This window comes from Theropithecus gelada, chromosome 4, assembly GCF_003255815.1.
Source record: "Theropithecus gelada isolate Dixy chromosome 4, Tgel_1.0, whole genome shotgun sequence".
NCBI classification, from domain to species: domain Eukaryota; kingdom Metazoa; phylum Chordata; class Mammalia; order Primates; family Cercopithecidae; genus Theropithecus; species Theropithecus gelada.
Window position 1 is genome coordinate 111,072,023 of NC_037671.1, and position 27,298 is coordinate 111,099,320.

The following is a 27,298-nucleotide window of genomic DNA, read 5'->3' on the forward strand; positions in this document are numbered from 1 at the left end:
GTGATATTCCGGCCTCCCAAATTATTTTATTTATTATTTATTTATTTATTTATTTTTGAGAGAGGGAGTCTCGCTCTATCGCCCAGGCTGGAGTTCAGTGGCGTGATCTTGGCTCATAGCAACTTCAGCTTCCCAGGATCAAGCGATTCTCCTGCCTCAACTTCCTGAGTAGCTGGGACTACAGGCACGCATCACCACACCTGGCTAATTTTTTTTATTTTTAGAAGAGACAGGGTTTTGCCATGTTGGCCAGGCTGGTCTTGAACTCCTGACCTCAGGCGATCCACCCGTCTCGGCCTCCTGAAGTACTGGGATTATAGGCGTGAGCCACCGAACCCAGCCGAGCAGTCTGGTTTTTTAAATTTACCATTTAAATTTAAATTTAAATATAGTATTCTCATACTACCAACCTCTCTCCTCTCAAGCACCATTAACATCTACACAATAATTTTTTTATTCTTTTATGTTCTACAAAAATGAGATTATAGTATACATGGTTCTTGCATCTTCTTTTCTCGTGGGAATCCTTCCAGGTCAAGTGCAGAAATCCAAGGCATGGACGTGTGACATCTTATCCAACCGTTCCTCTGTCAAGAGCATCCACTTAGTTTCTAATTCTTTGCCACTACAAACAATGCTGCAATAAATATTCTTGTGCAAACAAATTACATACAGCTGCTTTTATTTCTATGGGAGAGAGTCCCAGGGGAGGAACTGCTGGGTCAAAGGCTATGTGTGTTTGAAATTTTAATAGACTCTGCCAGCACTCTTTCCAGAATGGTTATTCCCACCAGCAATGCTTGAAGATCCCCCGCCAGCAAGTATTGTTGCCTTTAAAATTTTTGCCAGTCTTAATGGTCTGATGTACATTACATAAAGGTTTTTTTGTTTGGTTGGTTGGTTGGTTGGTTTTTTGGTTTTTTGCTTTTTTGCTGCTGTTGTTGTTTATTTGTTTTTTTGAGATGGGGTCTTGCTCTGTTGCCCAGGCTGGAGTGCAGTGACGTGACCTTGGCTCACTGCAACACCCGCCTCCTGGGTTCAAGCGATTCTCCTGCCTCAGCCTCCCAAGTATCTGCAACTACAGGTGTCCACAACCATAGCCGGCTAATTTTTGTATTTTTAGTAGAGACAGGGTTTCGCCATGTTGACCAGGCTGGTCTCAAACTCCTGACCTCAGGTGATTCATCTGCCTAGGCCTCCCAAAGCACTGGGATTGCAAGCATGAGCCACCGCGCCCCGCCTAAAAGTTTAAAAACTCTCCCTCACCTCCCATCCTGCTCAAAAAATTATTTAATAATTCTCTTTGTTGACAATTCTTTCTGGGTCCCCTTCTCTGCCTCCTATTCTTCTTCCACCTCCAAAATGTAAGCAGAAAACAAGGCTCTTGCCTGTCTTTTTCGCCTCTCTTTGCACATCCTTCTTTGACGATGTCATTATTTCTCAGGGTTTCAGTCATCCCCTCTAAGAGATGAATCTGAATCTACATACCCAGCCCAGACCTCTCTCTCTCGAGCTCCAGATTCCTAACTGCTCACGAGACACTTCCCATAGAGCCTGCTGACACCTCAAAAAGGATCAAACCCAAACTCTCCTTGAGTTGCCCCAATTTAATCTTCCCCCAACTCTATTAGTAGAGCAGTATCATCCTTATCACAGGTACGCAGGCTTTAGTAGAGCAGTATCATCCTTATCACAGGTACGCAGGCTTGAATGCCCAGTGTCGTCATTTTACCCCTCCCTATGCTTTGCCCCCATATCCAGCCAGTTACCTCATCTGGACGGTTCTCTCTCCTCTCTCTTATCCACCCTGTGCGGACTCTCTGCACAGATCACCAAGACTCCTGCAGCAGCCCAGCTGGAACCCCCAGCTCCAGCATGCACACCCTACCCTGCCAGTCCAACCCTCCAACACCTTCCCAGTTGCAGACCAAGTTAAACCCAGACATCCTAACCACACTTTCAAGCCCTTCCCAGCTTATTCCAGTCTGCCTCTCCAGCCTCCTGACTGACACATACTCCAAATTCAACATGAGCCTGCCCGATTGCTTGTAGCCTAAAGGAGATTCTTTTCTCATAGGAGAAGAATTTGCAAAGAAGGAATAAGAAAGGTAAACAGATGCTTACTGCAATTCCCTCTGCTGCTCTGGCCCTATCTCTGCCAAGGAAATGTCTTTCTCTCTTAAACTTTTAAAAAGGAAAAATGTTTGGCAGAAAAAAATTAAATAAGTAAATGAACCACATAATATAAAATGACAAGAACTCACAATCGGGTATATGTAGACACTCACGAAATGACCAAAACTAAAAACAAAAGAACAGGAAAACCATCAACCAGAGTCAAAAGCATCCTATATTGATACAAATAGCAAAGAATCATTTTACAATCACATCTGTCTTGTGATTGAGTTTCATGTATCAGATATTCATATATGACTGCATTAAAACTCAGCAAGATTTACATTATAATAGAAGAAAAAGAACTACAGTGAACTAAACAAAACTTAAAGAGACAAAACACAAAAACTACTTAACATAATACTGTAGTAATCTGAGAAAGAAACAATAAAAATGACTACTTTATAAACATTTATTTGATGCCTATGAATTAAACCCTATCCTGCATAATGAGAGAAGATAAAGACATAAGAATAAGGTCAGTGACCTCAAAGAGTATAAACACTAGCTAAACAGATGAAATAGTTCCACCAAATAAGAATAGACAAAGAAAAATATATTTTCAAGGACAAAGAGTTAATTAAAAATGGAATACAAATGAGTAGCATGAGATTAGACAAAATAGATTTACTGAAGTAAGGTACACAGAAAAGGTCCCTATATTTTTTGTGTCAAAGCAAAGAGAATAACAAAATGACTTTAAATTACGGAAGATCTCTACTAAAAATACACATCACCTTAGTTTTTCCTTCCTTTTCTTGCTGGTAGACACACAAGTACAATGATCTACCCCACCTCAGGGGTGTGTCGGGGGGGGGGGGGGGGGGAGAGAGAGAGAGAGAGAGAGAGAGAGATCTGCCTAACAGTACCTTCAATGCTTTCTAACCCAGCATAATAATGAGAGTCCAAGTTTCAATTATACTTACTCAGCACTTAGGAAAGATCCTGTGAGCGCTCCTCCACGGACTGGGACTCCAGCCTCTTCTGATGGAGACTGTCAACAATCCATCATCCCTGCTAATGGTGGGATGCAGTGTCACAGATAATTTAAACAGCTGTCAGAGCTGAGCAGCTCTTCAGACTTCCATATGGCTCATAAAACGCACATGTGCTCTGTGCCCTTCCCCCTCCCAAGAAAGTTGGGAGGAAGGATATGAAGTCAGACAAACTGGGATTCAATCCCAGCTCTATGCTTCAATATCCTCGTGTACAATATGGCTTTCCAATATCCTTTTTGTGTAGCAGAGGGGAGCAAGCACTTGGAAGTACCTAGCACAATGCCAGATGTAGAAAAGGTATGTAGTAAATGCTGGTAACCATGCCTTTCTTCTCTTCCCTTGAGTTCCCCCACCTCTCCCAGCAAGCCGTCTCCCAAATATCAAGTTCTCCAAAGCAAAAGAGACAAAACTCCACATGAAACTCTGAATACAGAGAATTTACAGATTATCAAACACAGAAATAAGCAGACAGGGATTTTTTGACTGGCTTTCTGGATCATCTATGGCACACACACCTGCAGGAGCACAGACTAAGCCAGCTGTAGACCCCAAACCCCAGCGGTGCTACAGGAGCCACGGGGACTGGTAAGCATCTATGTACAGAGAAAGCCCGGGTCCCTCCAGCCCCAGTAAGGAGCAGCAACAACGTGCCACAGGTAGGGGACAGGTGAGGAGCAGGAGAAGAAGTGAGAGGACACTCAGAAGGTCTAGCATAGCAGCCAGAGTTACAAGACGGAAGAGACTGGGCAGGTTACTTCAACTCTCTCACCTCCATCTTCTGAAGTAAGTCTGAACTCACTCTAAGGTCTCTCCCAGTATTTTATGATTTTAATATGATTCTATGCTAAACGGTAACATTTTAAGATGTGTGTTTTTAGTATTTCTAAAGTAGCATCAGAGGATGGGGCATAGTGGCTCATGCCTGTAATCCCAGCACTTTGGGAGCCCAAGCGGGGAGGATCACTGGAGGTCACGAGTTTCAGACCAGCCTGGTCAACGTGGTGAAACCCCGTCTCTACTAAAACTACAAAAATAAGCCAGGTGTGGTGCTGGGAGCCTGTAGTCCCAGCTACTGGGGAGGCTGAAGCAGGAGAATCGCTTGAACCCGGAAGGCAGAGGGTGCAGTGAGCCAAGATCACGCCACTGCACTCCAGCCTGGGCTACAGAATGAGACTCTGTCTCAAAAAAATAAAATAAATTTTAAAAAATAAAATAGCATCAGAAATGGCCCTGTGATTAATTCTATAAGATATCCTATATCTTATAGAATTAGGAGTTAAGGGGTTTGGTAAGTTGGTTGGTTGCTTTTTGTTTTTAAACCTTACTCCACCCAACACAAAAGTAGCAAACATGCTTTCTGTAAGACTACATTGAGTCAAAAGCTCAAAAGTGAGAAAAATCAAAATACTGTTAAGGATTATCGCTCCCTTCCTGCTCTGTGGACTTACTTTTGCTCCGTGAACTCTCATAGTAAACAACAGGATAAGACATGTGCGCTGTACGGTACAAAATGAAATATGACAATGCAAGGGGCGGAGAGAAACAGGGCTTGAACATAAAATGTTTATAATAAACTGGCCATAAGGAAAGATGAACTCTTCGAAATTGTGGGCTCTACTCAAACACTGTATGTTATTTATTAACCACTCCTTTTTTTCTTTCTATAAAGAAATTCAGTACAGTATCAGCTTTGATATATTTACAATACTTCTCTTGGAGGAAGTCCAGAGTCTACATTTGGTCTTAAAAGAAGGTTCTTCCTGCATGGAAGCGATCTCAAAAAGCCAAAACACACATTCAGAAAAGCTGAGCCTCTCGTTAACATTTTTCAAGCATACAGTAGCTATGCACCATTTGGCACTCACCAAAACCCCTCCAAAAGTATCAAAAGGCTGCCAACGTCTCTTTGCACTTACAAGAATAATTCCTGAAAAAGTGTCTGTTTGCAGAAGAATTTCACTTCTAGTGATATGCTGATCAAAAGTTTACTGTCTCCCCATAGAGAGTTGACTGGTTTTAGTGACTTGGCCAAATATCAAAATAGCTGTAATTAAGTGGGATTGTGAGAGCCAGATGTGGTATAAAAACTGAGGGTGATCCCAAAGGAACTAAAATTATGCTTAGCACATGTTTAAATTATATACCAGTCACAGGACAAACCATTGTCAGACACTCCTCTCAGGAGAAAAAGAGATCAATATGACCGAAGGAAACGTGCATTGAGACAAGCTGTTTTGTTGTTCAAAACTAAAACTGACCGACCTGATTGTCTAAGTTTTTCAAAACAAATATCTCACACTCAGTTATTTTGCTGTGATGTGAAAAATTGAGAAGCCACAAGATCTCAATGCTGTTCATTAGGATTATAAATGGAAACAAACTCATGGAAGGCAGCAGCTATGTAGGTCAGGTCCAAAGGAGAAATTTTTTAATTCACAAGATAAGCACAGATTAAATGATCGCCTGTCCAAAAGGTCTCCCAACCAGTGTCAATTCCATAACTCCTCCTCCACTCCTGAAAATGAGGAGTTGTGAAGACCCCTAAAGTCTTATAAATTGCATAGTCACCTAAAATATCCTAAGAAACCTTTTGGTTCGGTTTGGTTTTTGGTCACTCCATAGTACAGAGGACTCACTCAACATTACCAAGGACTGAAAAGAACAGCTCCTAAATTTAATTTTTTTTTTTTTTTTTTTTTTTTTTGAGACAGAGTTTCACTCTTGTCACCCAGGCTGGAGTGCAATGGCTCGATCTCAGCTCACCACAACCTCCGCCTCCCGGGTTCAAGCGATTCTCCTGCCTCAGCCTCCCGAGTAGCCTCCTGAGTTCTGGGATTATTCGGCTAATTTTTGTATTTTTAGTGGAGACAGGTTTCACCATGTTGGCTTGGTTGTCTGGGTAATCCCAGCACTTTGGGAGACCGAGGTGAGCGGATCACTTGAAGTCAGGAGTTCAAGACCAGCCTGGCCAACATGGTGAAACCTGTCTCTATTAAAAATACAAAAATTAGCTGAATAATCCCAGCACTTTGGGAAGCCAAGGTGGGTGGATCACTTGAGGTCAGGAGTTCGAGACTGGCCTGGCCAACATGGTGAAACCTGTCTCTACTAAAAATACAAAAATTAACCGAATAATCCCAGCACTTTGGGAGGCCGAGGCAGGCACATACTTGAGGTCAGGAGTTCGAGACTGGCCTGGCCAACATGAGCCACTGCGCTGGGTCTAAATTTAATTTTTGTAGGCTGGGCACAGTGGCTCATGCCTGTAATCCCAGCACTTTGGGAGGCTGGGGCGGATGGATCACCTGCAGTCGGGAGGTGCCAGCCTGACCAACATGGAGAAACCCCGTCTCTACTAAAAATACAAAATTAGCCAGGCGTGATGGCACATGTCTGTAATCCCAGCTACTCAGGAGGCTGAGGCAGGAGAATCGCTTGAACCTAGGAGGCGGAGGTTGCAGTGAGCCAAGATCATGCCACTGCACTTCGGCCTGGGTAACAAGAGCGAAACTCTGTCTCAAAAAAATAAATAAAAATAAAAATTATAGGAATCCCTTGAGTCTTTGGCACATTTTAATATAAGCTGTACACGTTACTGTCATACACATTTTCAGTCACTGACCATGAGCATTAGAGTCTGGGCAAAATATAGAGGACAGGTAAAGTCACACTGGTTTCCACAAGGTTGAGACCAAACCAAATATCAGAGAGGGTTTGAACTCTGGGGTATTAGGCACTAAGTCCAGCTGCAATCATTCATTAAAGTCTCAGGGACCTGCGGGCGTGGTGGCTCATGCTGTAATCACAGCACTTTGGGAGGCCCAAGCAGTCTGATCGATTGAGCTCAGGAGTTCAAGACCAGCCTGGGCAACATGGCAAAACTCTGTCTCTACAAAAAATACAAAAATTAGCTGGGCGTACTGGCGCATGCCTGTAGTCCCAGCTACTGGGGAGACTGGGGTGGGAGGATCGCTTGAGCCCAGGAGGTGGAGGTTACAGGGAGCCAAGACAACAAAATAAAATAAAATCTCAGGGACCTAAGCAAGATCTCCCACCCCAAGAGCTCATCACCTCCCATCTGCCAGGTGATACGCACTCACAGAAGTTCAGCCTTTTTTTGGTTCAGTCCATCATACTCTTTAAAAAAAGAAACAGCTTTGTATCTCCCTTTATTTTTAAATTCATTATTATATATATATATTTTTTTTTTTTTTGAGACAGAGTCTCACTCTGTTACCCAGGCTGGAGTGCAGTGGTGTGATCTAGGCTCACTGCAACCTCTGTCTCCCGGGTTCAAGCGATTCTCCTGCCTCAGCCTCCCGAGTAGCTGGGATTACAGGTGTGTGCCACCACGCCCAGCTAATTTTTGTATTTTTAGCAGAGATGGGGTTTCACCATGTTGGCCAGACTGGTCTTGAACTGCTGACCTCAAGCGATCCACTCGCCACGGCCTCCCAAACTGCTGGGATTACAGGCATGAGCCACAGCACCTGGCCTAAATTCATTCTTGAGGGAGAGGCAGGAAAGACTGAGGAGCTGCAGCAGAGACATAATATATTTTGGAAAAGCCCCCAGGGTGGTTAAGATGGACCCTCTCCCCAGACTGGGAACCTCTGCTGTTGCTAAGGCTCTGACCCACATTATGTATCCTTCAGAGATATTCTAGGCATGGCAGTGGCTTTCTAACTTTGACAGATAAGACATGTTTTGCCTTATGACTTAGTATCCCACATGCAATGGCTAATTTTTCTTTTTTTTTTTTTTTCTTTTTGTAGAGATGGAGTCTTGCTCTGTCACCCAGGCTGGAGGGCAGTGGCATGATCTTGGCTCACTGCAACCTCTGGTTCTCAGGTTCAAGCGATTCTCCTGCTTCAGCCTCCTGAGTAGCTGGGATTACAGGCGCCTGCCACCATACTCAGCTAATTTCTTTTGTATTTTAGTAGAGACAGGGTTTCACCGTGTTGCCCAGGCTGGTCTCGAACTCCTGAGCTCAGGCAATCCGCCTGCCTTGGCCTCCCAAAGTGCTAGGATTACAGGAGTGAGCCACCGCGCCTGGCCTGCAATGGTTAATTTTACATGTCAAATTGGACGGTGTTTTGGATGAGAGTGACATTGCAACTGGAGAACTCTGAGTAAAGCAGACCGCTCTCCATAATGTGGGTGGGCCTCATCCAATCACTTGAAAAAACAATGGATAAAACAAAAAGGCCAGCTTCCCAGAGCGAGAGGGAATTCAACAGCAGACTGCCTTCAAGCTGCATCTGTATCATCAGCTCTCCTGGGTCTCCAGGAGTTCACGCTTCAAATTTTGGACCTGCCAGCCTCCATAATAAGGTGAACCAATTGTTTATAATACAACTACACACACACATACACACATACACACACACACACACACACACACACACACACACATAAACAGACCCTATTGGTTCTGTGCCTCTAGAGAACCCTAATACACAGACTGACAGACAGGATAGATACTAAACTGAAACAAACGTTTCAAGAAACAATAGTTATTTTTACTATATGCAACGTATTTAGATACTTTCTATTCCATATTTTGCTCCCTTCATATAGGCGTGTGTCTCTTAATTTGCGTCTTGATCAAACAAGTCAGAAAGCCACTGAAGGCCAGGTGCAGTGGCTCATGCCTGTAACCCCAGCACCTTGCAAGGCCAAGGCAGAAGGATCCATGAAGGCCAGGAGTTCAAGACCAGCCTGAACAACATAGCGAGACCACCTCCCCACTTCAAAAAAATGTAAAAACTATTCAGACATGGCGCACTCCTATTGTCCTAGCTACTTAAAAGGCTGAAGCGGGAGGACTGCTTGAGCCCAGGAGTTCAAGGCTACAGTGAGCTTCGCACTACTATACTCCAGCCTGTGCAACACAGCAAGACCCCGTCACAAAAAAAAACCAGAAAAGAAAAGCAAGCTGCTGGAATTTTTTTCAAGTCTATTTGTATTCATATAATAACAATAATAAACCTGACCCACTAATTTACTTCTCATGATTCATAGTTTTATTCAAAAGGTTGCATACTAGATACAGTGTACGGCACCTAGATATCTTCACTTAGCATACCACAGAGATTGTTCCATACCTATTCAAATTGTTTCTATTTAGAGTTTTTCTTGAAAGGGAGAGTGAGCCAAGAAAGAGGAGGAGTGAGAATAAGGGATTCAAAAGAATGAGAACAGTGAAGCACTGAGTAGCAAAGTCAAGTTTAAGCTAATTCACAGTTTCTCTGGAGTCAGTTTTAGGACATCCATAACACAGTTGACAAATAGAGCCAAGTACAGTAGGCAAATATCTCTGGACATTTGTGAATCATGAGGTCCTTCATTTCTCTTATTGAAACATTGGTAGTGCTGCTCTCTTACCTATTTTCCAGCAAAAATTCCAGTAAAGATTAGGAAATTCAGTTCAGGCTTGACCATCAGACTTACAAAAATGAAGTAAATTTGGCGAGGCACAGTGGCTCACACCTGTAATCCTAGCACTGTGGGGGGCCAAGGTGGGAGGATGTCTTGCGGCCAGGAGTTCAAGACCAGCCTGGGCAACAGAGCAAGACTCCGCCTCTACAAAAAGTTAAAAAATAAAATTTAAATTTAAAAAATCCTTGGCACCTGACTACACCTTGAAAAACAAATTACCTAGGCACAGTAGCACATACCTGTAGTCCTAGCCACTTGGGAGGCTGAGGCAGGAGTATGTCTTGAGCCCAGGAGTTCAAGGCTGCAGTGAGCTAGGAGCTCGCCTCTGTACTCCAGCCTGGGTGACAGAGGGTGATCCTGTCTCAAGAATAAATAATTAAATTAAATTAAATAAAAATGGGGGCCAGGCATGGTGGCTCACACCTGTAATGCCAGCACTTAGTGAGGCCGAGGTGGGCAGATTACCTGAGGTCAGGAGTTCAAGACCAGCCTGACCAACATGGGGAAACCCCGTCTCTACTAAAAATACAAAATTAGCCGGGCATGGTGGCGCATGCCTGTAATCCCAGCTACTCGGGAGGCTGAGGCAGGAGAATGGCTTGAACACAGGAAGTACAGGTTGCAGTGAGCCAAGATCATACCATTGCACTCCAGCCTGGGCAACAAGAGCAAAACTCCATCTCAAAAAAATAAATAAATGAAAATTAAAATGGGTTACATTATTTCAATTCAATTACACATACCAGCTGCACACAAAGATGGCAGGCACACAGTGTTACCCAAATCCTTTACCCCATTTCTTTTCTTACTAGAATTTCCTCAGTTCTACTAGAAATGAGCTGTGGATCTTTTATGAGCTGTTGCTACCATGAATATCTCAAGCTAATTTATTGCTTATTTATATATTTATTTATATATATTTATATATTTATATAAATATTTATATATCCTAAACATAGCTTCTTATATCAAAAGGCACAACTTCAAAGTCATAAGTCTCTCACTTAGATTCTTTCCATTCTCTAACAGTCTACAGTTTCAAGAGTATACAGAATCTGGCCGGCCACAGTGGCTCACGCCTGTAGTCCTAGGACTTAGGGAGGCTGAGGCACGCAAATCACTTGAGGCCAGGAGTTCAAGACCAAAACCCCATCTCTACTAAAAATACAAAAATTAGCCAGGTGTGGTAGCGGGCGCCTGTAGTCCCAGCTACTCAGGAGGCTGAGACACGAGAATCACTTGAACCCAGGAGGCGGAGGTTGCAGTGAGCCAAGATCACGTCACTACATTCCAGCCTGGGTGACAGAGTGAGACTCAGCCTGAAAAAAAAAAAAAAAGAAAGAAAGAGTATACAGAATCAGAGAAAGCGACAGGCACGAGGGACCTTAGAAATCCTCTCTTCCACTGGATTCACAACTGTATTAGGTTCTTTAGACGGGCCCAAGGGGCCTTCTGTCCCTTACAACTGCGTAATTAATATAATTTCCATTTCATCCCTTTTGTATATTATATATTTGGGTCTTGGTTTCACATAGATGTAGTTTGGAACAAAGGATTCCTCGGATCTTCAAGAAAATCACTAATACTGCCTGGACCAAGCAGGTGTATACAAACCCAGACCCTGAGAAGCTGAATGATGTCCAGGGATCCACATCTCCACTCAGTACAGACCAACACTGAGCCTCCAGAACACAGTCTCTCCAAATGTGGCCCCAGATCAGCCACGGCGGCAGCATCACCTAGAAACATCATAGAGATATAAATTCTCAGGCCAAACTCAGATCTTCTGAGTTAGGGCCGGGCATGGCGGCTCACACCTGCAATCCCAGAACTTTGGGAGGCCAAGCCAGGTGGACCACCTGAGTTCAGGAGTTCAAGACCAGACTGGGCAACATGGTGAAACCCCATCTCTACTAAAAATACAAAACCTAGCTGAGCATGGTGGCTCACGCCTGTAGTCTCAGCTACTCAGGAGGCTGAGGCCCAACAGTAGCCCAAACCCTGGAGGTAAAGGCTGCAGTGAGCCGAGACTGCACCACTACACTCCAGCCTCGGCGACAGAACGAGACCCTGTCTCAAAAAAAAAAAAAAAAAAAAAAAGATCTTCTGAGTCAGAAACAGAGGACAGGACCCAGTGATTTATGCGTTAGCAAGCCCTCCAGGTGATTCTGATGCCCTGAAGTTTGAGAACCTCTGTTCTGGAATAATACCCCACGTGCTTTCCATTATTCTCTTCCTCTTCCTATTTCAATCCTACAGCTCCACGGCAGTACACACTAAGCAGCTACCCCCAAAACACTGAACCTAACCATAGATTCACCCACTGAAAACGTGAGAACATCACAATTAGGTTTACAAACACTGCTACAGTACAGTTAGTGCATTTTTCTTTTCTCACAATACAAACACCCACATCCAAAAGGGTCAAACAAAAGTTTGAGTTTCAAAGAATAATTCAAGAGAGTGGAATTTATGCCCATTTCAGACACTGAGCCTCAGAAGAACTGAGTGATGCTAAGAAATTTATTTCCAGCTTCTCTGGGCACACTGCTTGTGGGGTAGCCCTGCTCTGCAAGGAACAGTAAAAAAAAGAAAAAAAAGATATTATTTCCAGAACAGTAAGGTCATGGTACCTTAGACTGTCAGTGACCAACAGTGAGTACCAAAGGGACAAAACATGGGAAGATTACTAAATGGAGACAGCTCCTTCCAGGAAAACCTGGTTCACAGAAATGGAAATAAGTAGTAATGTGACTGTGTTTCACCCCTAGCCTGAGGCAATTGATTTCTCTGTACCTTACATTTCATGAGGTTTGAGGTATATGTTTGTCATCTGCACAGGTGATTTTGCTGACTTTCTGTAATATACACATAAGAGGCACTATCCGGACTAAGCATTAATTGTAAGCCACATCTCAGTGTTATGCTATTTTAACAAATTTTAAGGATGCCAAATGAGAAATTACAACAAACGTAGTTTTCAAAAGTTTGTCATATTATCATGTACCATACACAGAAATATAAATGTACTTTTATATCTTGAAATTATTCAAGAATTTTCAATGCACTCTATAATGTTTAGAGATTTTCCTTTAGACAATGTATTATTTAAGGTTGACAATTACATATGTATGTGTCCATTTTTTTTGGAACAACCCATTTGTTGGTTTGCTGAAAATTCCAACCATTGGCTGCCAACTCTGTATACTCCATGCCTTAGTGAATTTTCTAATGTGATTTATCAAGCTATCAAAATTTAGCTTCAGTGACAGACAGCTTTTCAGAAAATGCCACACTGCAATGACATTCTCTTCTCAACATACACCAGGACTGCTGCAATGTCAACCATCCAATGGGCTCAATTTCCTCATACATTTAGACTAATGGCCAGGGTGGAACTTACGACAGTCTGACTTAGTGACATCCCTAGATTTTTAAAGACAGGTCATTTTAAAATTCCAATTCCATGGTAAACTGAAATAGAACTAAGCAAAGTCCTGCCTGTTGGTATCCCTCCGGAAATGGCCTTTATTGAAGAGACAGAAGTGTTTTCTCACTAATATTCATCACAAAAGAGATGTTTTTAAGTAGCCTGACATTTTACCTAATCGTTTTCACTGTCAATATGCTTATCACTAATATATTCAACAAACTTTTTCTTTAGAAACCAGATGTTTTCCTTAAAAATGGTTCCTGTCAAGAACGGTGTGAACCTGGGAGGCGGAGCTTGCAGTGAGCCAAGATTGGGCCACTGTACTCCAGCCTGGGTGATAGAGCAAGACTCCATCTCAAAAAAAAAAAAAAAAAGGTTCCTCTCAAACCATACATCATGGATCACCCCGAAATAAGAAAACCTGTGCTGCATTTGTATATGAATGGCCTACAAATCTCTTGCCCATCTCTGGCAAATTCACTAACATGGTTAGATCCTCACAATCCTATGCAAGCCTATGCAAAAGGGCATCACACAGGGAAAAGGCACAGGAAGAGAGACCTTGATTCCACTTCCCGACACCCTCCACACACAGAATGCCCTACCAGCGCAAGTCTTGCCTCATTTAGGACAGTTTCTCAAAATACGATCAAAAAGCCAGTAGCAGACCAGGCGCAGTGGCTTACACCTATAATCCTAGTAGACCAGCCTGAGCAACATGGCAAGACCCTTTCTCTAGAAAAAATACAAAAATTGGCTGGGCACAATGGTTCATGCCTGTAATCCCAACACTTTGGGAGGCCAAGGCAGGTGGATCACTTGAGGTCAAGAATTTGAGACCAGCCTGGTCAACATGGTGAAACCCCATCTCTACTAAAAATACAAAAAAATTAGCTGGGCGTGGTGGCGGGCACCTGTAATCCCAGCTACGCAGGAGAATCGCTTGAACCCAGGAGGTGGAGGTTGCAGTGAGCTGAGATAACGCCACTGCACTCCAGCCTGGGCAACAGAGTAAGACTCTGTCTTTTTTTTTTTTTTTTGCAGGGGTGGTTGGGGGGACAGTCTCAAAAAATGTTGCCCAGGCTAATGTGCAATGGCATGATCTCAGCTCACTGCAACCTCCGCCTCCAGGGTTCAAGCGATTCTCCCACCTCAGCCTCCTGTGTAGTTGGGATTACAGGCACGTGCCACCACACCCGGTAATTTTTGTATTTTTAGTAGAGACAGGGTTTCACCATGTTGGCTAGGCTGGTCTCGAACTCCTGACCTTGTGATCCACCCACCTCGGCCTCCCAAAGTGCTAGGATTACAGGCATGAGCCACCGTGCCCGGTCAAGACTCCGATTTGAAAAAAAAAAAGTGCCTTGAGCCCTGGGTGTTACTCCAGCTCTGCCACTGGACTTATGTCCTCTGCTGCCCTGATTATAAACAGCTTCGTTTACTTGTTTGTCCCTACCACTAGAGTATGGACAGCATTAGAGTGTATCTGGTTCTCCACTGACCTCAACATTAGGCACTTGGTAGGCACTCAGTCACTGATTGCCAGGTGTGCCCTGGGTCGGCCTCCTATCTGTAAAATTAATCAGGTAGCACTGCCTCCAGGACCCCTGGGGGCTACACGTGGGAGCCTCCCTGCACTCCACTCCTCGAGGCTCGAGGACCCAGAGGCAGGTGGCGCGATCCAAGAACTAGTCAGTCTGTGGCTCCTCCTCACCCTCCCTTTTCTCCAGTGACTTTTTCAAATGATTCAAATTCCTTGAAAGTAAAGAACTCGGCCAAGCGTGGTGGCTTACGCCTGTAATCCCAGCACTTTGGGATGCCGAGGCCAGCAGATCATCTGAAGTCGGGAGTTCCAGACCAGCCGGACCAACATGGTGAAACCCCGTTTCTACTAAAAATAGAAAAATTAGCTGGGCATGGTGGTGCGCATCTGCAATCCCTCAGAAGGCTGAGGCAGGAGAATCGCTTGAACTTGGGAGGCAGAGGTTGCGGTGAGCCGAGATCACACCATTGCACTCCAGCCTGGGCAACAAAAGCAAAACTCCATCTCAAGAAAAAAAAAAAAGTAAAGAATTCTCATAGTGCTGGGCACGGTGGCTCATGCCTGTAATCCCAGCACTTTGGGAGGCCAAGGTGGGCGGATCACTTGAGGTCAGGAGTTCGAGACCAGCCTGGCCAACACAGTGAAACCCCATCTCTAGTAAAAATACAAAAATTAGCTAGGCATGGTGGTGCACACCTGTAGTCTGAGCTACTCAGGAGGCTGAGGCAAGAGGATTGCTTTAATCCGGGAGGCAGAGGTTGCAGTGAGCCGAAATCGCATCACTGCACTCCAGCCTGGGCAATAGAGCTAGACTCCATCTCAAAACAAAAACAAAAACAAAAAACTCTCTCAGGTCTCTCTAAGATTCCTGGCCCTCTGGCATAGCCTGTACTCAGGATGCCTGGCCAGCTTCCAGATGGAATTCCTCACTGTTACTGTGGAAAGACAGGCAGGCCTCCGGGGTGGAGGTGAAAGGCGAAATGAGGGACGAGCTGCTGATGAGCTACTCCTCCCTCCCCGGGCTGCCAGGCTAGTTGGAGACAGCCTTACCCTGGGCTTCTACTCTGGTGCAGCAGACCATCCACTGGCTCATCATGAGTTACTCTATGACTGCCTTCTGCCTCTTCATGTGGGGCAAACGGCTTAAGGTAAGTGAAGGCCTGCTTGGGAAGCTGAGAGGGACTCACTGCAACCTCTGGCTGTGAGGGATGCTCCAGTCTTAGTGTCTACCTCAGTGGCCTCTCCCCACTCTATAAATCCATCTATTTTCTTGGCCACATCTTCTTTTGGAGCCTACTATATTCACAAAGCAATGGTACCAAAGAAACAGGAGTTAAAGATGATGCAGTAATCTATTTCCCTGGTAAGTAAATGTCCTACAGCTAAGCTCAAAATACCAGGTTACATAATAGAGCAACAGGTTTGGAAAAAAAGATGGTATTGGAGGCTGGGCACAGTGGCTCATGCCTGTAATCCCAGCACTTTGGGAGACCGAGGCAGGCAGATCACGAGGTCAGGAGATTGAGGCCATCCTGGCTAACATGGTGAAACCCCGTCTTGACTAAAAATACAAAAAATTAGCTGGGTGTAGTGGCATGCGCCTGTAACAAGTCCCAGCTACTCAAGAGGCTGAGGCAGGAGAATCGCTTGAACCCAGGAGGTGGGGGTTGCAGTGGGCCGAGATCATGTCACTGCACTCCAGCCTGGGCAACAGAGCAAGACTCTGTCTAAAAAAAAACAAAAAAGGATGGTATTGGAAATTTAGGGTGAACTCCAAGGATTAGCCTGGCTACTACATACAGAGTATGGGCCCTGACTACTCTGACTTACTGAGGCACACTAGGAAGACTCTGGAAGGACTACAGACCAGGAGCTAGGAGTGACTCTGACCAGCCTTCCAATCAAACATCTTGTTTTGCAGGTAGCCTACAGCAGGACTGGTGCAGAAATTACTTATCATAGCCGGGCACCGTGGCTCACGCCTGTAATCCCAGCACTTTCAGAGGCCGAGGCAGGCAGATCACCTGAGGTCAGGAGTTCAAGACAGCCTGGCCAGGAGGGCGAAACTCCATCTCTACTAAAAATACAAAAATTAGCCAGGTGTGGTGGAGCGCACCTGTAATCCAAGCTACTTGAGAGGCTGAGGCACAAGAATCACTTGAACCCAAGAGGCAGAGGTTGCGGTGAGCCGAGATCACACCACTGCACTCCAGCCTGGGCGACAGAGTGAGACTCTGTCTCAAAAAAAAAAAAAAAAAAGAAAAGAAATGACTTGTCCCCCTTTTCACAGTCTCCCTGGCCCCAGAGAACAGAAAAGTCAGGGAGGTGGAAGACAGGACACTCCCAGCTGTGCCTCTGCTGCCGGCCAAGTCTCCACTGGGGCCAAAGGGGAAACTCTTGCGGGGGGCGCAGAGGGGCCCACATCTCCCCTCTTGGCTCCCCCATGCACACTGCCTTATCTCTCCCCCTCTAGCCAGGAATCGGTTGTGTGTTTCCTCTGCCAATTTACTATGATTGTGTATGTGCTGCTACCACTGCGGCCGCCATGGTGGGGCAGGGAGGAGAGCAAGGCTCTGCCGGTTCTACTTTTTCTACCCTGGAACTGTAGCACATAAAATCACTTCTGTTTGTTCAGTTTTTCACCACTAGCATTCGTGACTGCTTTCTTTCCCAGTTCTTCTCCAGACCTGCCATGGCTGAAATAATCAGGTTTCTCTCCTTTAGAGCTGGAAGCTGGAAACGTGACGCTAAAGCCTGCCTTAAAGCCTGGAACCAAACTGCTAACTATAACCTCACATCTGACCCCGAGGTCCAAGCGGAACAAACAGTTTACACTAGCACATACTGCTAAGTTTAGGAACCCCCAGAACAACCCGATGGGAGTATTCATAGGATAAACAAAGAGCAAATGTGTAGCCCTGGCTTCCCCAGACTCCACAGTCTCAGGGCACGAAGGACATCTTCCAGCAGTCGGTTCGGAACCATCGAAGGATGCAATGGCAACAGTTCCTGGTTTCAGAACAGGTTCTACTACTGTCAAATGACTCCCCCATAATTCTTCAAAGGCTGTGGTAAGTTCTGCATAGAGGAGGGCAGAAAGGGGATACAGCTGATGGACACCATCTTCTGTGTATATTCCACACTGGCATTGTTACGGGCAAAGTCCCCTACCTCAAATAGTATCACTGCTGGGCACCAGCTCTCGCATATCGCTGGTGACTGGGATGGATAAAAAAGTGTCAATTTTTGGCTGGACACAGTGGCTCATGCCTGTAATCCCAGCACTTTGGGAGGCCGAGGCCAGAGGATCACTTGAGGTCAGGAGTTCAAGACCAGCCTAACCAACGTGGTGAAACCCCGTCTCTACTAAAAATACAAAAATTAGTTGGGCATGGTGGCAGGCACCTGTAGTCCCAGCTACTCGGGAGGCTGAGGCTGGAGAATGCTTGAGCCCAGGAGGCGGAGATTGCAGTGAGCCAAGATCGCACCACTGTACTCCAGCCTAGGCAACAGAGCAAAACTCTATCTCAAAGTGTCAATTTTCATACATCCAATTGGATATATGAAAGAGAAGGTAAATAAGAATCCAGGCCAGGCACAGTGGCTCATGCCTGTAATCCCAACACTTTGGGAGGCCAAGGCGGGCAGACCATCTGAGGTCAGGACTTCAAGACCAGCCTGACCAACGTGGTGAAACCCCATCTCTACTAAAAGTACAAAATTAAGGCCAGGCATGGTGGCTCATATCTGTAATTGCAGTACTTTGGGAGGCCAAGGCAGGTGGATCACCTGAGGTCAGGAGTTCAAGACCAGCCTGGCCAACATGGTGAAACCCTGTCTCTACTAAAAATACAAAAATGAGGCATGGTGGCGTGTGCCTGTAATCCCAGCTACTCAGGAGGCTGAGGCAGTAGAATGGCTTGAACCTGGGAGGGGGAGGTTGCAATGAGCCGAGATTGTGCCACTGCACTCCAGCCTGGGCAACAGAACGAGACTCCATCAAAAAAATAAAATAAAACAGTAAAAACAAAAATATTTTATTTCCAACAATAATAATCCACTTTCCAACTAAAGTGATCTGACACTGATTCTTAATTACCTTCAAGAGCTTCTGGGGGCCATCAGCTGCTCCAACCCTGAGCTTGTGTAAAAGCTGAACTATGAGGCCACAAAAGTGGTCAAAGGTTCTGGGAATTCAGGTCTGGGAGCTCACTTCAATCAGAACCTTCTCCTGCATGTGGACAGGGACCTGCAGTATGCCAGCTCATCTCAGAGGACTATCCAGCAGCGTCAGGGAATTCTGGTGGGCTGTGTCTGAGCGCACCTCCCCCAGGTCACGTCCATTCTTCAACAACATAGACTTGTGCTTATCACAGCTGAGCAGCTCTTATGTCTTCCCTACCAGGACTGTCTCCAGACTGGCCTCCTCCAGCACCACAAGGAGGCTATGGCCTCCGAACTGGTTTCCTGCCCCAGGTCAGGGCCTCTTGGGTGCCATAGCATCCCAGTCCTGTTCCTGCTCCCCATCACTCTGGTCGCAAGCTTGGACTCCGACACTGAACGTGGCCATCTTGCAACCTTACTTTTTTGTGTGTGTGTGTGAGGAGGAATCTCGCTCTGTCGCCCAGGCTGGAGTACAGTGGTGCGATCTCTGTTCACTGCAAGCTCCGCCTCCCAGGTTCACGCCATTCTCCTGCCTCAGCCTCCCGAGTAGCTGGGACTACAGGCGCCCGCCACCACGCCTGGCTAATTTTTTTGTATTTTTAGTACAGAAGAGGTTTCACCATGTTAGGCAGGATGGTCTCGATCTCCTGGCCTTGTGATCCACCCGCCTCAGCCTCCCACAGTGCTGGGATTATAAGCGTGAGCCACCGTGCCCGGCTCTTGCAACCCTACTTGTAAATGTTTATAAAATGCTTTCTTTTCCTTTCTCATACTGTGTAGCTACATAGAAACATTGAGTTGTATAGTTGAAAGGACCCCAAAAATTCATTGAGTCCAATGCAACTCCCAAAATTACAAATAAAGAAATGGTAACCCAGAGAGAATATACTGTTTCATTCAAGATCATGCAGCTGTTTTTGGCAAAACTACCCAAAACCCAGGGATCCAGTCTTCTTTTCAGTAATATATGCTGACTGCCTGGATTATTACCTCTGACTGGACAAACACCAAGAACAATTCAATGAAACACATACAAGTTCTTTCAAACAGCTCATCTTCTGTCACCCACCAAAATGGAGACAAGCAAAGGCACTGATAAAAGTCACATGAGTCCCAAAACATGTCACACAACAGACTCAACAGAATGCACTTTTTTCCTGGAGGCGGGGGGTGGAGATAGAGTCTCGCTCCGTCGCCCAGGCTGGAGTTCAGTGGTGCAATCTTGGCTCACTGCAACCTCCACCTCCCAGGTTCAGGTGATTCTCCTGCCTCAGCCTCCTGAGTAGCTGGGATTACAGGCGGCCACCACTACACCCAGCTCATTTTTGCATTTTTAGTATAGACAGGGTTTCACCATGTTGGCCAGGCTGGTCTCAAATTCCTGATCTCAAGTGATCTGCCCACCTCAGCCTCCCAAAGTGCTGGGATTACAGGCGTGAGCCACCGTGCCCGGCCAGAATGATCACTTGTATATCATCAATAAGGAATCCAATGGTGAGAGAAAGTAGGACACAGAGACACATACAACAATCATACACACAAGGTTATAACCACCATACACAGAAGGTGGCCATGTGGAAGATGGGCCCTGAGGGTGGTGAGAATGAAGTGATTACTTCTCAAGAGGAAATGAAGGTTCAGAAAATGAGCAAGGAAAGCTTTAGAAGGATGCTTGAGATGAGCCAGCCTGGAAGGCTGGGGAAGCCAGTACTCTCGAGTTATTAAGTTGATGCAAAAGTGATTGTGGTTTTTGCCATTACTTTCAATGGCAAAAACCACAGTCACTTTTGCACCAACCTAATACAACAACAAAATTCCAATACAGAAGAAGATGCAAGCAAGTGGGACCTGCTAGGAGGGGGTGAGTATATCCACAACAAATGGATCCAATCAGTGAAGTTTCTGAGTTTCTTTTAAATCTTGTGTAACCTCAAGGTATTTGCCCACATGACACACAGTGGTTTCCCATCAAGCAGTTCAGTAGATGATTGTCAAGGGAGGATTACTATGGCTAACTCCAGTTTCACAGAATGACTAAGATTTTCCAGAGGGAAAGTTCAAAATGGACACGTGAAATGGGAAAATATTTTGGTTTCTGATGCAGCAAACGTTCATTGAGCCTTCATGTATTCATGCAGTAGGTGTTGATCCCAGAGGTTTCAAATGCCACCAACACAAAAGATAATTTAATTCATTTTGATGGATTCCAGATGTGTTCTTCCTTCACTTCTGCTCATATGCACCAATGCGCTTTTGAGAGCCCTCATTTTCATCCAGCTTCATGGTTATGCAGAGTGATGAGAAGTATGACTATTATTCTGCCAATCATAACCTTAGTACAAGGCCTGAAGAAGAAGGTTAATGAGAAGGATTTAGTGGCTCCATTGCCAGGAGACACTGGGAATCATTAGAAAACAATTTTATGGCTGGGCACAGTGGTTCACACCTGTAATCCCAGCACTTTGGGAGGCCAAGGCGGGTGGATCACCTGAGGTCAGGAGTTTGCAACCAGCCTGGCCAACATGGTGAAACCCCGTCTCTACTAAAAATACAAAACTTAGCTGGGCATGGTGGTGTGTGCCTGTAATTCCAGCTACTCAGGAGGCAGAGACAGGAGAATTACTTGAACCTGGGACGCAGAGGTTGCAATGAGCCGAGAACACACCACTGCACTCCAGCTTGGGTGGCAGAGTGAGACTCCATCTCAAAAAAAAAAAAAAATTTTATTCTCTCCCTGAGGAAGCTAAGTCCCTCAGATGTTTAGGTGACTTGCCAAATGGGTAAAAGGTGTATTCCACACCAGAATCTAGAGCTGTTACTATCCAATACAATAACCTTGCCACAACTCCGTGCTTGGGGAAAAAAATGGATCAACCTTTATGTATTTTAACTTTCAGCACTTTATTACTGATAAAGTCCATTTAGAGAGTCAAATATTTGGCAAAGTGTCTCTCAATTTCATAATCATATTATAATACTTTTAAAAACAATTTCATTGAACACTTCACACATTCTGTCAACCACCATCTAAGAGTGTTCACTAAAGTACCAGGCTGGATATAAAAGCAGTACGAAAATAAAACAAGCACAGCTGGGCGCAGTGGCTCACACCTATAATCCCAACACTTTGGGAGGCCAAGGAGGGCAGATCACCTGAAGTCAAGAGTTCGAGACCAGCCTGGTCAACATGGTGAAACCCTGTCTCTACTAAAACACACACACACACACACACACACACAATTAGCCGGGTGTGGTGGCGGGTGCCAGTAATCCCAACTACTTGGGAAGCTAAGCCGGGAGAATTGCTCGAACCCAGGAGGCGGAGTTTGCAGTGAGCTGAGATCACACCACTGCACTCCAGCCTGGGCAACAGAACAAAACTCCGTCTCAAAAATAAATAAATAAATAAAACAAGCAAAGCACTCCCTGTGTGATGGAAGAGTCACCAAGAATTAAATATTATTTGATGAATGCAATGACTGATATAGACCACGCAAGTGCCTAAGAAGCAACTCAGAGGGAAGGCTTCTCTGGGTCTCTGTACCCCTGTCTCTGTACCCACCAGACAGGGAATAATGCAAGGGAAAAAATGACAGAAAGAAATACAAAACACTTAGTGAACTTTCTCATTGTGACAGGCCAGGTTCTAAGCATATTATGCTAATTTTATTTTATTTTGAGATGAGGTCTTGCTCTGTCACCCAGGCTGGAGGCAGTGGCATGATCATGGCTCAAACAATCCTCCCAGCTCAGCCTCTTTAGTAGCTGGGACTATAGGCATATGCCACCATGCCCAGCTAATTTTTGTATTTTTTGTTTTTTTGTAGAGACAGGGTCTTACTATGTTGCCCAGGTTGGTCTCAAATACCCGGCCTCAAGTGATCATCCAGCCTCAGCCTACCAAAGTGTTGGGCTTATGGGCATGAGCCTCCACACTCAGCCATATTATGTTAATTAATTTCTCAATTCTCAAAGCAATATTCTAAGAAGGCACTGCCGTCATCCTTCTTTTAGAGATGAAAATCTTAAGGCACAGAATGCTCTTTACTAGACAACAACAATATAATTTTTTGAATTTTAAAATAACACAAAATATTGCACTAAAATTCATCACTATATTTTAAAGGCAATGAGAATCCTTCACTTTCACCAGCATAAGGAAAGATGTGCAAGCTTATTTCTTATGCCATTTCCCAAACTACTGACAAAAGAAGCTTCAAAATTCAAGTGTTACATACTGTTCCCAATGCAAAGAAATCACTTAGTAATGGGAACTCATGAAGAACCATGTCCAAAAGGCACATTCAGAAACCTAACCATGAATTTAAAAGAAAGCTTGTAATCCAACACCATGAAAACACAATGAACACGGCAGTCCAGATTCTGTTACTCAATCTACAAACCTCATAAATGAAAACAAAGCACACCAATTTCCAGCTAGATGGAATGCCTGGAGAGGAGTGCGCCAGAGCCCAGGCCGTGTAACATCCAAGAGAGGAACTACATTATACACTTCTGGCAGGGAACCTTCTCAGGGCACCAGCCTATGTCTGCTGGCAGTAACCGTCTGTGGGCATTTTTTTTTTCCTTAATGTTATGAAAAAACATTTCATAAAAATAAAAGCTTTCAAATGCTAGATGATTTTTATTAAGATCCTATATTTGTTTACAATTAAGGGCATGCTACCTGCTGGGTCAGTATAGAAGAGTGGAAGGATCATGTGGTCAGACAGATCTGGATTCAAATCTCAGCTGTGCAATTTCAAACTACATGAACTTGGGTAAGGGATCCCACAGGTCTCCAACCTTCTCCTTCTGGGTTGTCACATGGGTGAGCAGGCTGGATGTCATCCTTTACTGGATGTGATTCTCCCTGCCCTCCACTTTCTCAGTCACCAAGTCCATCACACTTCCTTTATATTTCTGGAATCTTCCTCCATGTCTGTCCCCACTGTTCTACTGCCACTGCTTTTGATGATCTACACTGTTACCACTGACCTTCTTCCTGTCAGGCTTCCTTCCCTAAATCTACTCACAACAATCTAAAAAGAAACTGGTTTCTTCGTTTGTTTGTTTGAGATGGGGTCTCGCTCGGTCACCCAGGCTGGAGTGCTGTGGCGCAATCCTGGTTTATTGCAACCTCCGACTCTTGGATTCAAGCAATTCTCGTGCCCCAGCCTCGTGTAGCTGGGACTACAGATGTGCACCACCATGCCCGGCTAATTTTTGAATTTTTAGTAGAGACGGGGTTTCATCATGTTAGCCAGGCTGGTCTTGAACTCCCCACCTCAAGTGATCCCCAGCCTCAGCCTCCCAAAGTACTGGGATTACAGGAGTAAGCCAGGAATGGAATTGGTTTCAAATGCAAATCTGACCTATCACTCCTCAACCTAAAACTTAAGGAATTTGCTTTTGTGTCACTTAATGTCACTTACTGTTCTCTAGTTAAAGTAAGTTATCTTACTGACCATCATGTTCAGAGCGTAACAGTTTTTTGGTTTTTTTGTTTTTTGTTCTGCTTTGTTTTTTTGCGACAGAGTTTCCCTCTTGTCGCCCAGGCTGGAGTGCAGTGGCACAATCTCAGCTCACTGCAACCTCCACCTCCCAGGTTCAAGCAATTCTCCTGCCTCAGGTTCCCAAGTAGCTGGGATTACAGGCATGCACCACCACACCTACTAATTTTTGTATTTTTAGTACAGACGGGGTTTCTCCATGTTGGTCAGCTGGTCTTGAACTCCCGACCTCAGGTGTTCTGCCCCTTTGCCTCCCAAAGTGCAGGGATTACAGGCGTGAGCCACCATGCCCAGCCCAGCTTAATAGTTCTTATCACATCGTAGGGGGCTCACTCAACACTTGTTTAACACTGAGGGAGTTGTTTAAGCATGAATTTCTTCCTTATTCCACAAAAGTCTAACTTTTTTAAATTCAGAGGAACAAATGAGATGATGTATACAGATGGCCTAGCACAGGCCAAGGAATTACTGCCATAGCTTCTACCTCCTCTTACTGTTCATTGTTCCAAAGTTTGCAAAGTGCTTTCATGCACTTCAGCTCATTTGATCCTTGTAACAACTCTAAGATTTAAGGAGTTACAAGAGGCCGGGCGTGGTGGCTCACGCCTGTAATCCCAGCACCTTGGGAGGCCGAGGCGGGTGGATCACAAGGCCAGGAGTTCAAGACCAGCCTGGCCAACATGGAGAAACCCTGTCTGTACTAAAAATGCAAAAATTAACTGGGCATGTTGGCACACACCTGTAATCCCAGCCACTCGGGAGGCTGAGGCAGGAGAATTGCTTGAACCAGGACCCAGGAGGCGGAGGTTGCAGAGAGCCGAGATGGCACCACATAGCACTCCACCCTGGGCTACAGAGTAAGACTCCGTCTCAAAAAAAAAAAAAAAAGAAGTTACAAGAAACTGAGGCTGGTGACATTTATGGTCTGCAGAAGCATAGATAGTTTTCAGACAAACCTACTGATTCCAAATCCTGAGCTTTTTCATTATGCTTTTCTGTCAGGAGTTCTAGCTTCTCCTATAGAAAATAATAAAGAAATAAAAATTATTTTTCCTGGCCGGGTGTGGTGGCTCACGTCTGTAATCCCAGCACTTTGGGAGTGCGAGGCAGGCGGATAACCTGAGGTCAGGAGTTTGAGACCAGCCTGGCCAACATGGCAAAACCCCATCTCTACTAAAAATACAAAAATTAGCCAGTGTGGTGGTAGGTGCCTGCAATCCCAGCTACTCGGGAGGCTGAGGCAGGAGAATCGCTTGAACCCAGGAGATGGAGACTGCAGTGAGCCAAGATCGCCACTGCACTCCAGCCTGGGTGACAGAGTGAGACTCTGTCTCAAAAAAAAAAAAAAAAAATTTTTTCCTATAGCATATCAAACGTCTTTGAATGTATAACAGAGATGCCCATCTTTTCCATAAAGTTTAACCAATACTTTTTATGGCATTTAAGAAATACAAACACATGGGCCAAATTCCACTCCAAACGGACTTTGCATCATTTCTTATCAATTACTTTAAATAAGGAAGCTGTCGTCTGATTTGTTCATTCATTCCTCCATTCAGCAAATATTTATCACATGCCTACTTTACCCAGGGCAATGTGTTTGGCACTAAAAATCTTTTCTTTCCCTGAGGTCCTAAAATTTAGCCTATACCTTCAAGATTTCCCAAGTGAGGCCAATGATGGAACATACAGAAGGGGTGTTCTTATAGGTACTTGAATATGAAGTAGAAGCCAGGAAATCTGAAAACTCGTTCTGGCTATGCCTCTACACAAGCTCAGTGACCCTCCATAAGTTCCTGGGACTCAGTTTCCTTACCCATAAAATGGGAGAATAGATCCATATTATCCTTAAAGTTATTTCAATGCTATGAATTCAAGAGATTCCAAGATTCCATATAACTAGCAAACACTTTCGACATCTACAGTATATAATTTTATATCACAATCTTATAAATGTTTGCATGATAATTCACATATTTATTGTAGCTTGAAGAATACCACCAGATCACCCCACAAATCGTTAATTTTAACTACATACAAAATTTGGAGCATTTTTACAACTCTTGCAGCCAATTCAGCTTGTCAATGGCCCCCTCCCAATGAAAACTGCATTTTTCATGTGTAAACTGTGATATTAAATACTGATCTCATTGGATATCCTAAATAAATCAGATTCAAACCCTTCTTACTTTCTTAGTTTAATTCTGTGACATCTCACTTTAGGATGACTTAAATGCTTATATACAAAATGGCACTTAATGCAACTTATTAGCACATGTTCATGTGAGCAAAGCTCTTTAGGGCCTTACTTCCAAGTTTCTTGCCCCCTTATCTCTCTCAGCAAATCATGATTAGGCATCTAAACCTGAGTGGCTTGAAAAGTCATCAGCTGAGGAGACACCATATGTTGACACAAATCCCTGACGCCCACCCATGAATTCACATTCGCAGATTCTTCCCAGTAATCAAGGAAAAGACATCTGTCTAAGCATCATTTGAAGAGCCCAGATATAAGAGAAGCAAACTGAAGCATATTTCTATATACTGACTTATACAAAAAAATCTGACCCCAAACTCTTACTTCTTTCTAGATTTCGTGAGAAGTAATCTTTTCTGGCCGGACACGGTGGCTCATGCCTACAATCCCAGCACTTTGGGAGGCCACGGAGGGTGGATCACTTGAGCTCAGGTGTTCGAGACCAGCCTAGGCAACAAGGCGAAACCCCATTTCTACAAATTTTTTTTTAATTAGCCAGGTGTGATGGCACGTATCTCTAGTCCCAGCTACTTGGAAGGCTGAGAAGGGAAAATCAATTTAGCTGGGAAGGCTGAGACTGCGGTGAGCTGTGATCTTATCACTGTACTTCAGCCTGGGCAACAAAGGGAGACCATCTCAAAAAAAAAAAAAAAGAAAGAAAGAAAGAAAAAGAAAGAAATAATCCTTTCTTCACTCATTCACGGAACCTTAACTGAGCTCCTATTACATCAGTTGAAGTGATGGATGCTAAGTACAATAGTGGGGATAGGCTTA

General features: G+C 44.6%; 1 protein-coding gene and 1 pseudogene across 1 annotated transcript in view; both read right to left on the minus strand.

The window, feature by feature from the left end:
- Positions 1-27,298, minus strand: part of TIAM2 (T cell lymphoma invasion and metastasis 2) — a 530,409-nt gene that overhangs the window by 240,846 nt on the left and 262,265 nt on the right. The window lies entirely within an intron of this gene.
- On the minus strand, positions 12,419-19,160 carry LOC112622133 (annotated as a pseudogene).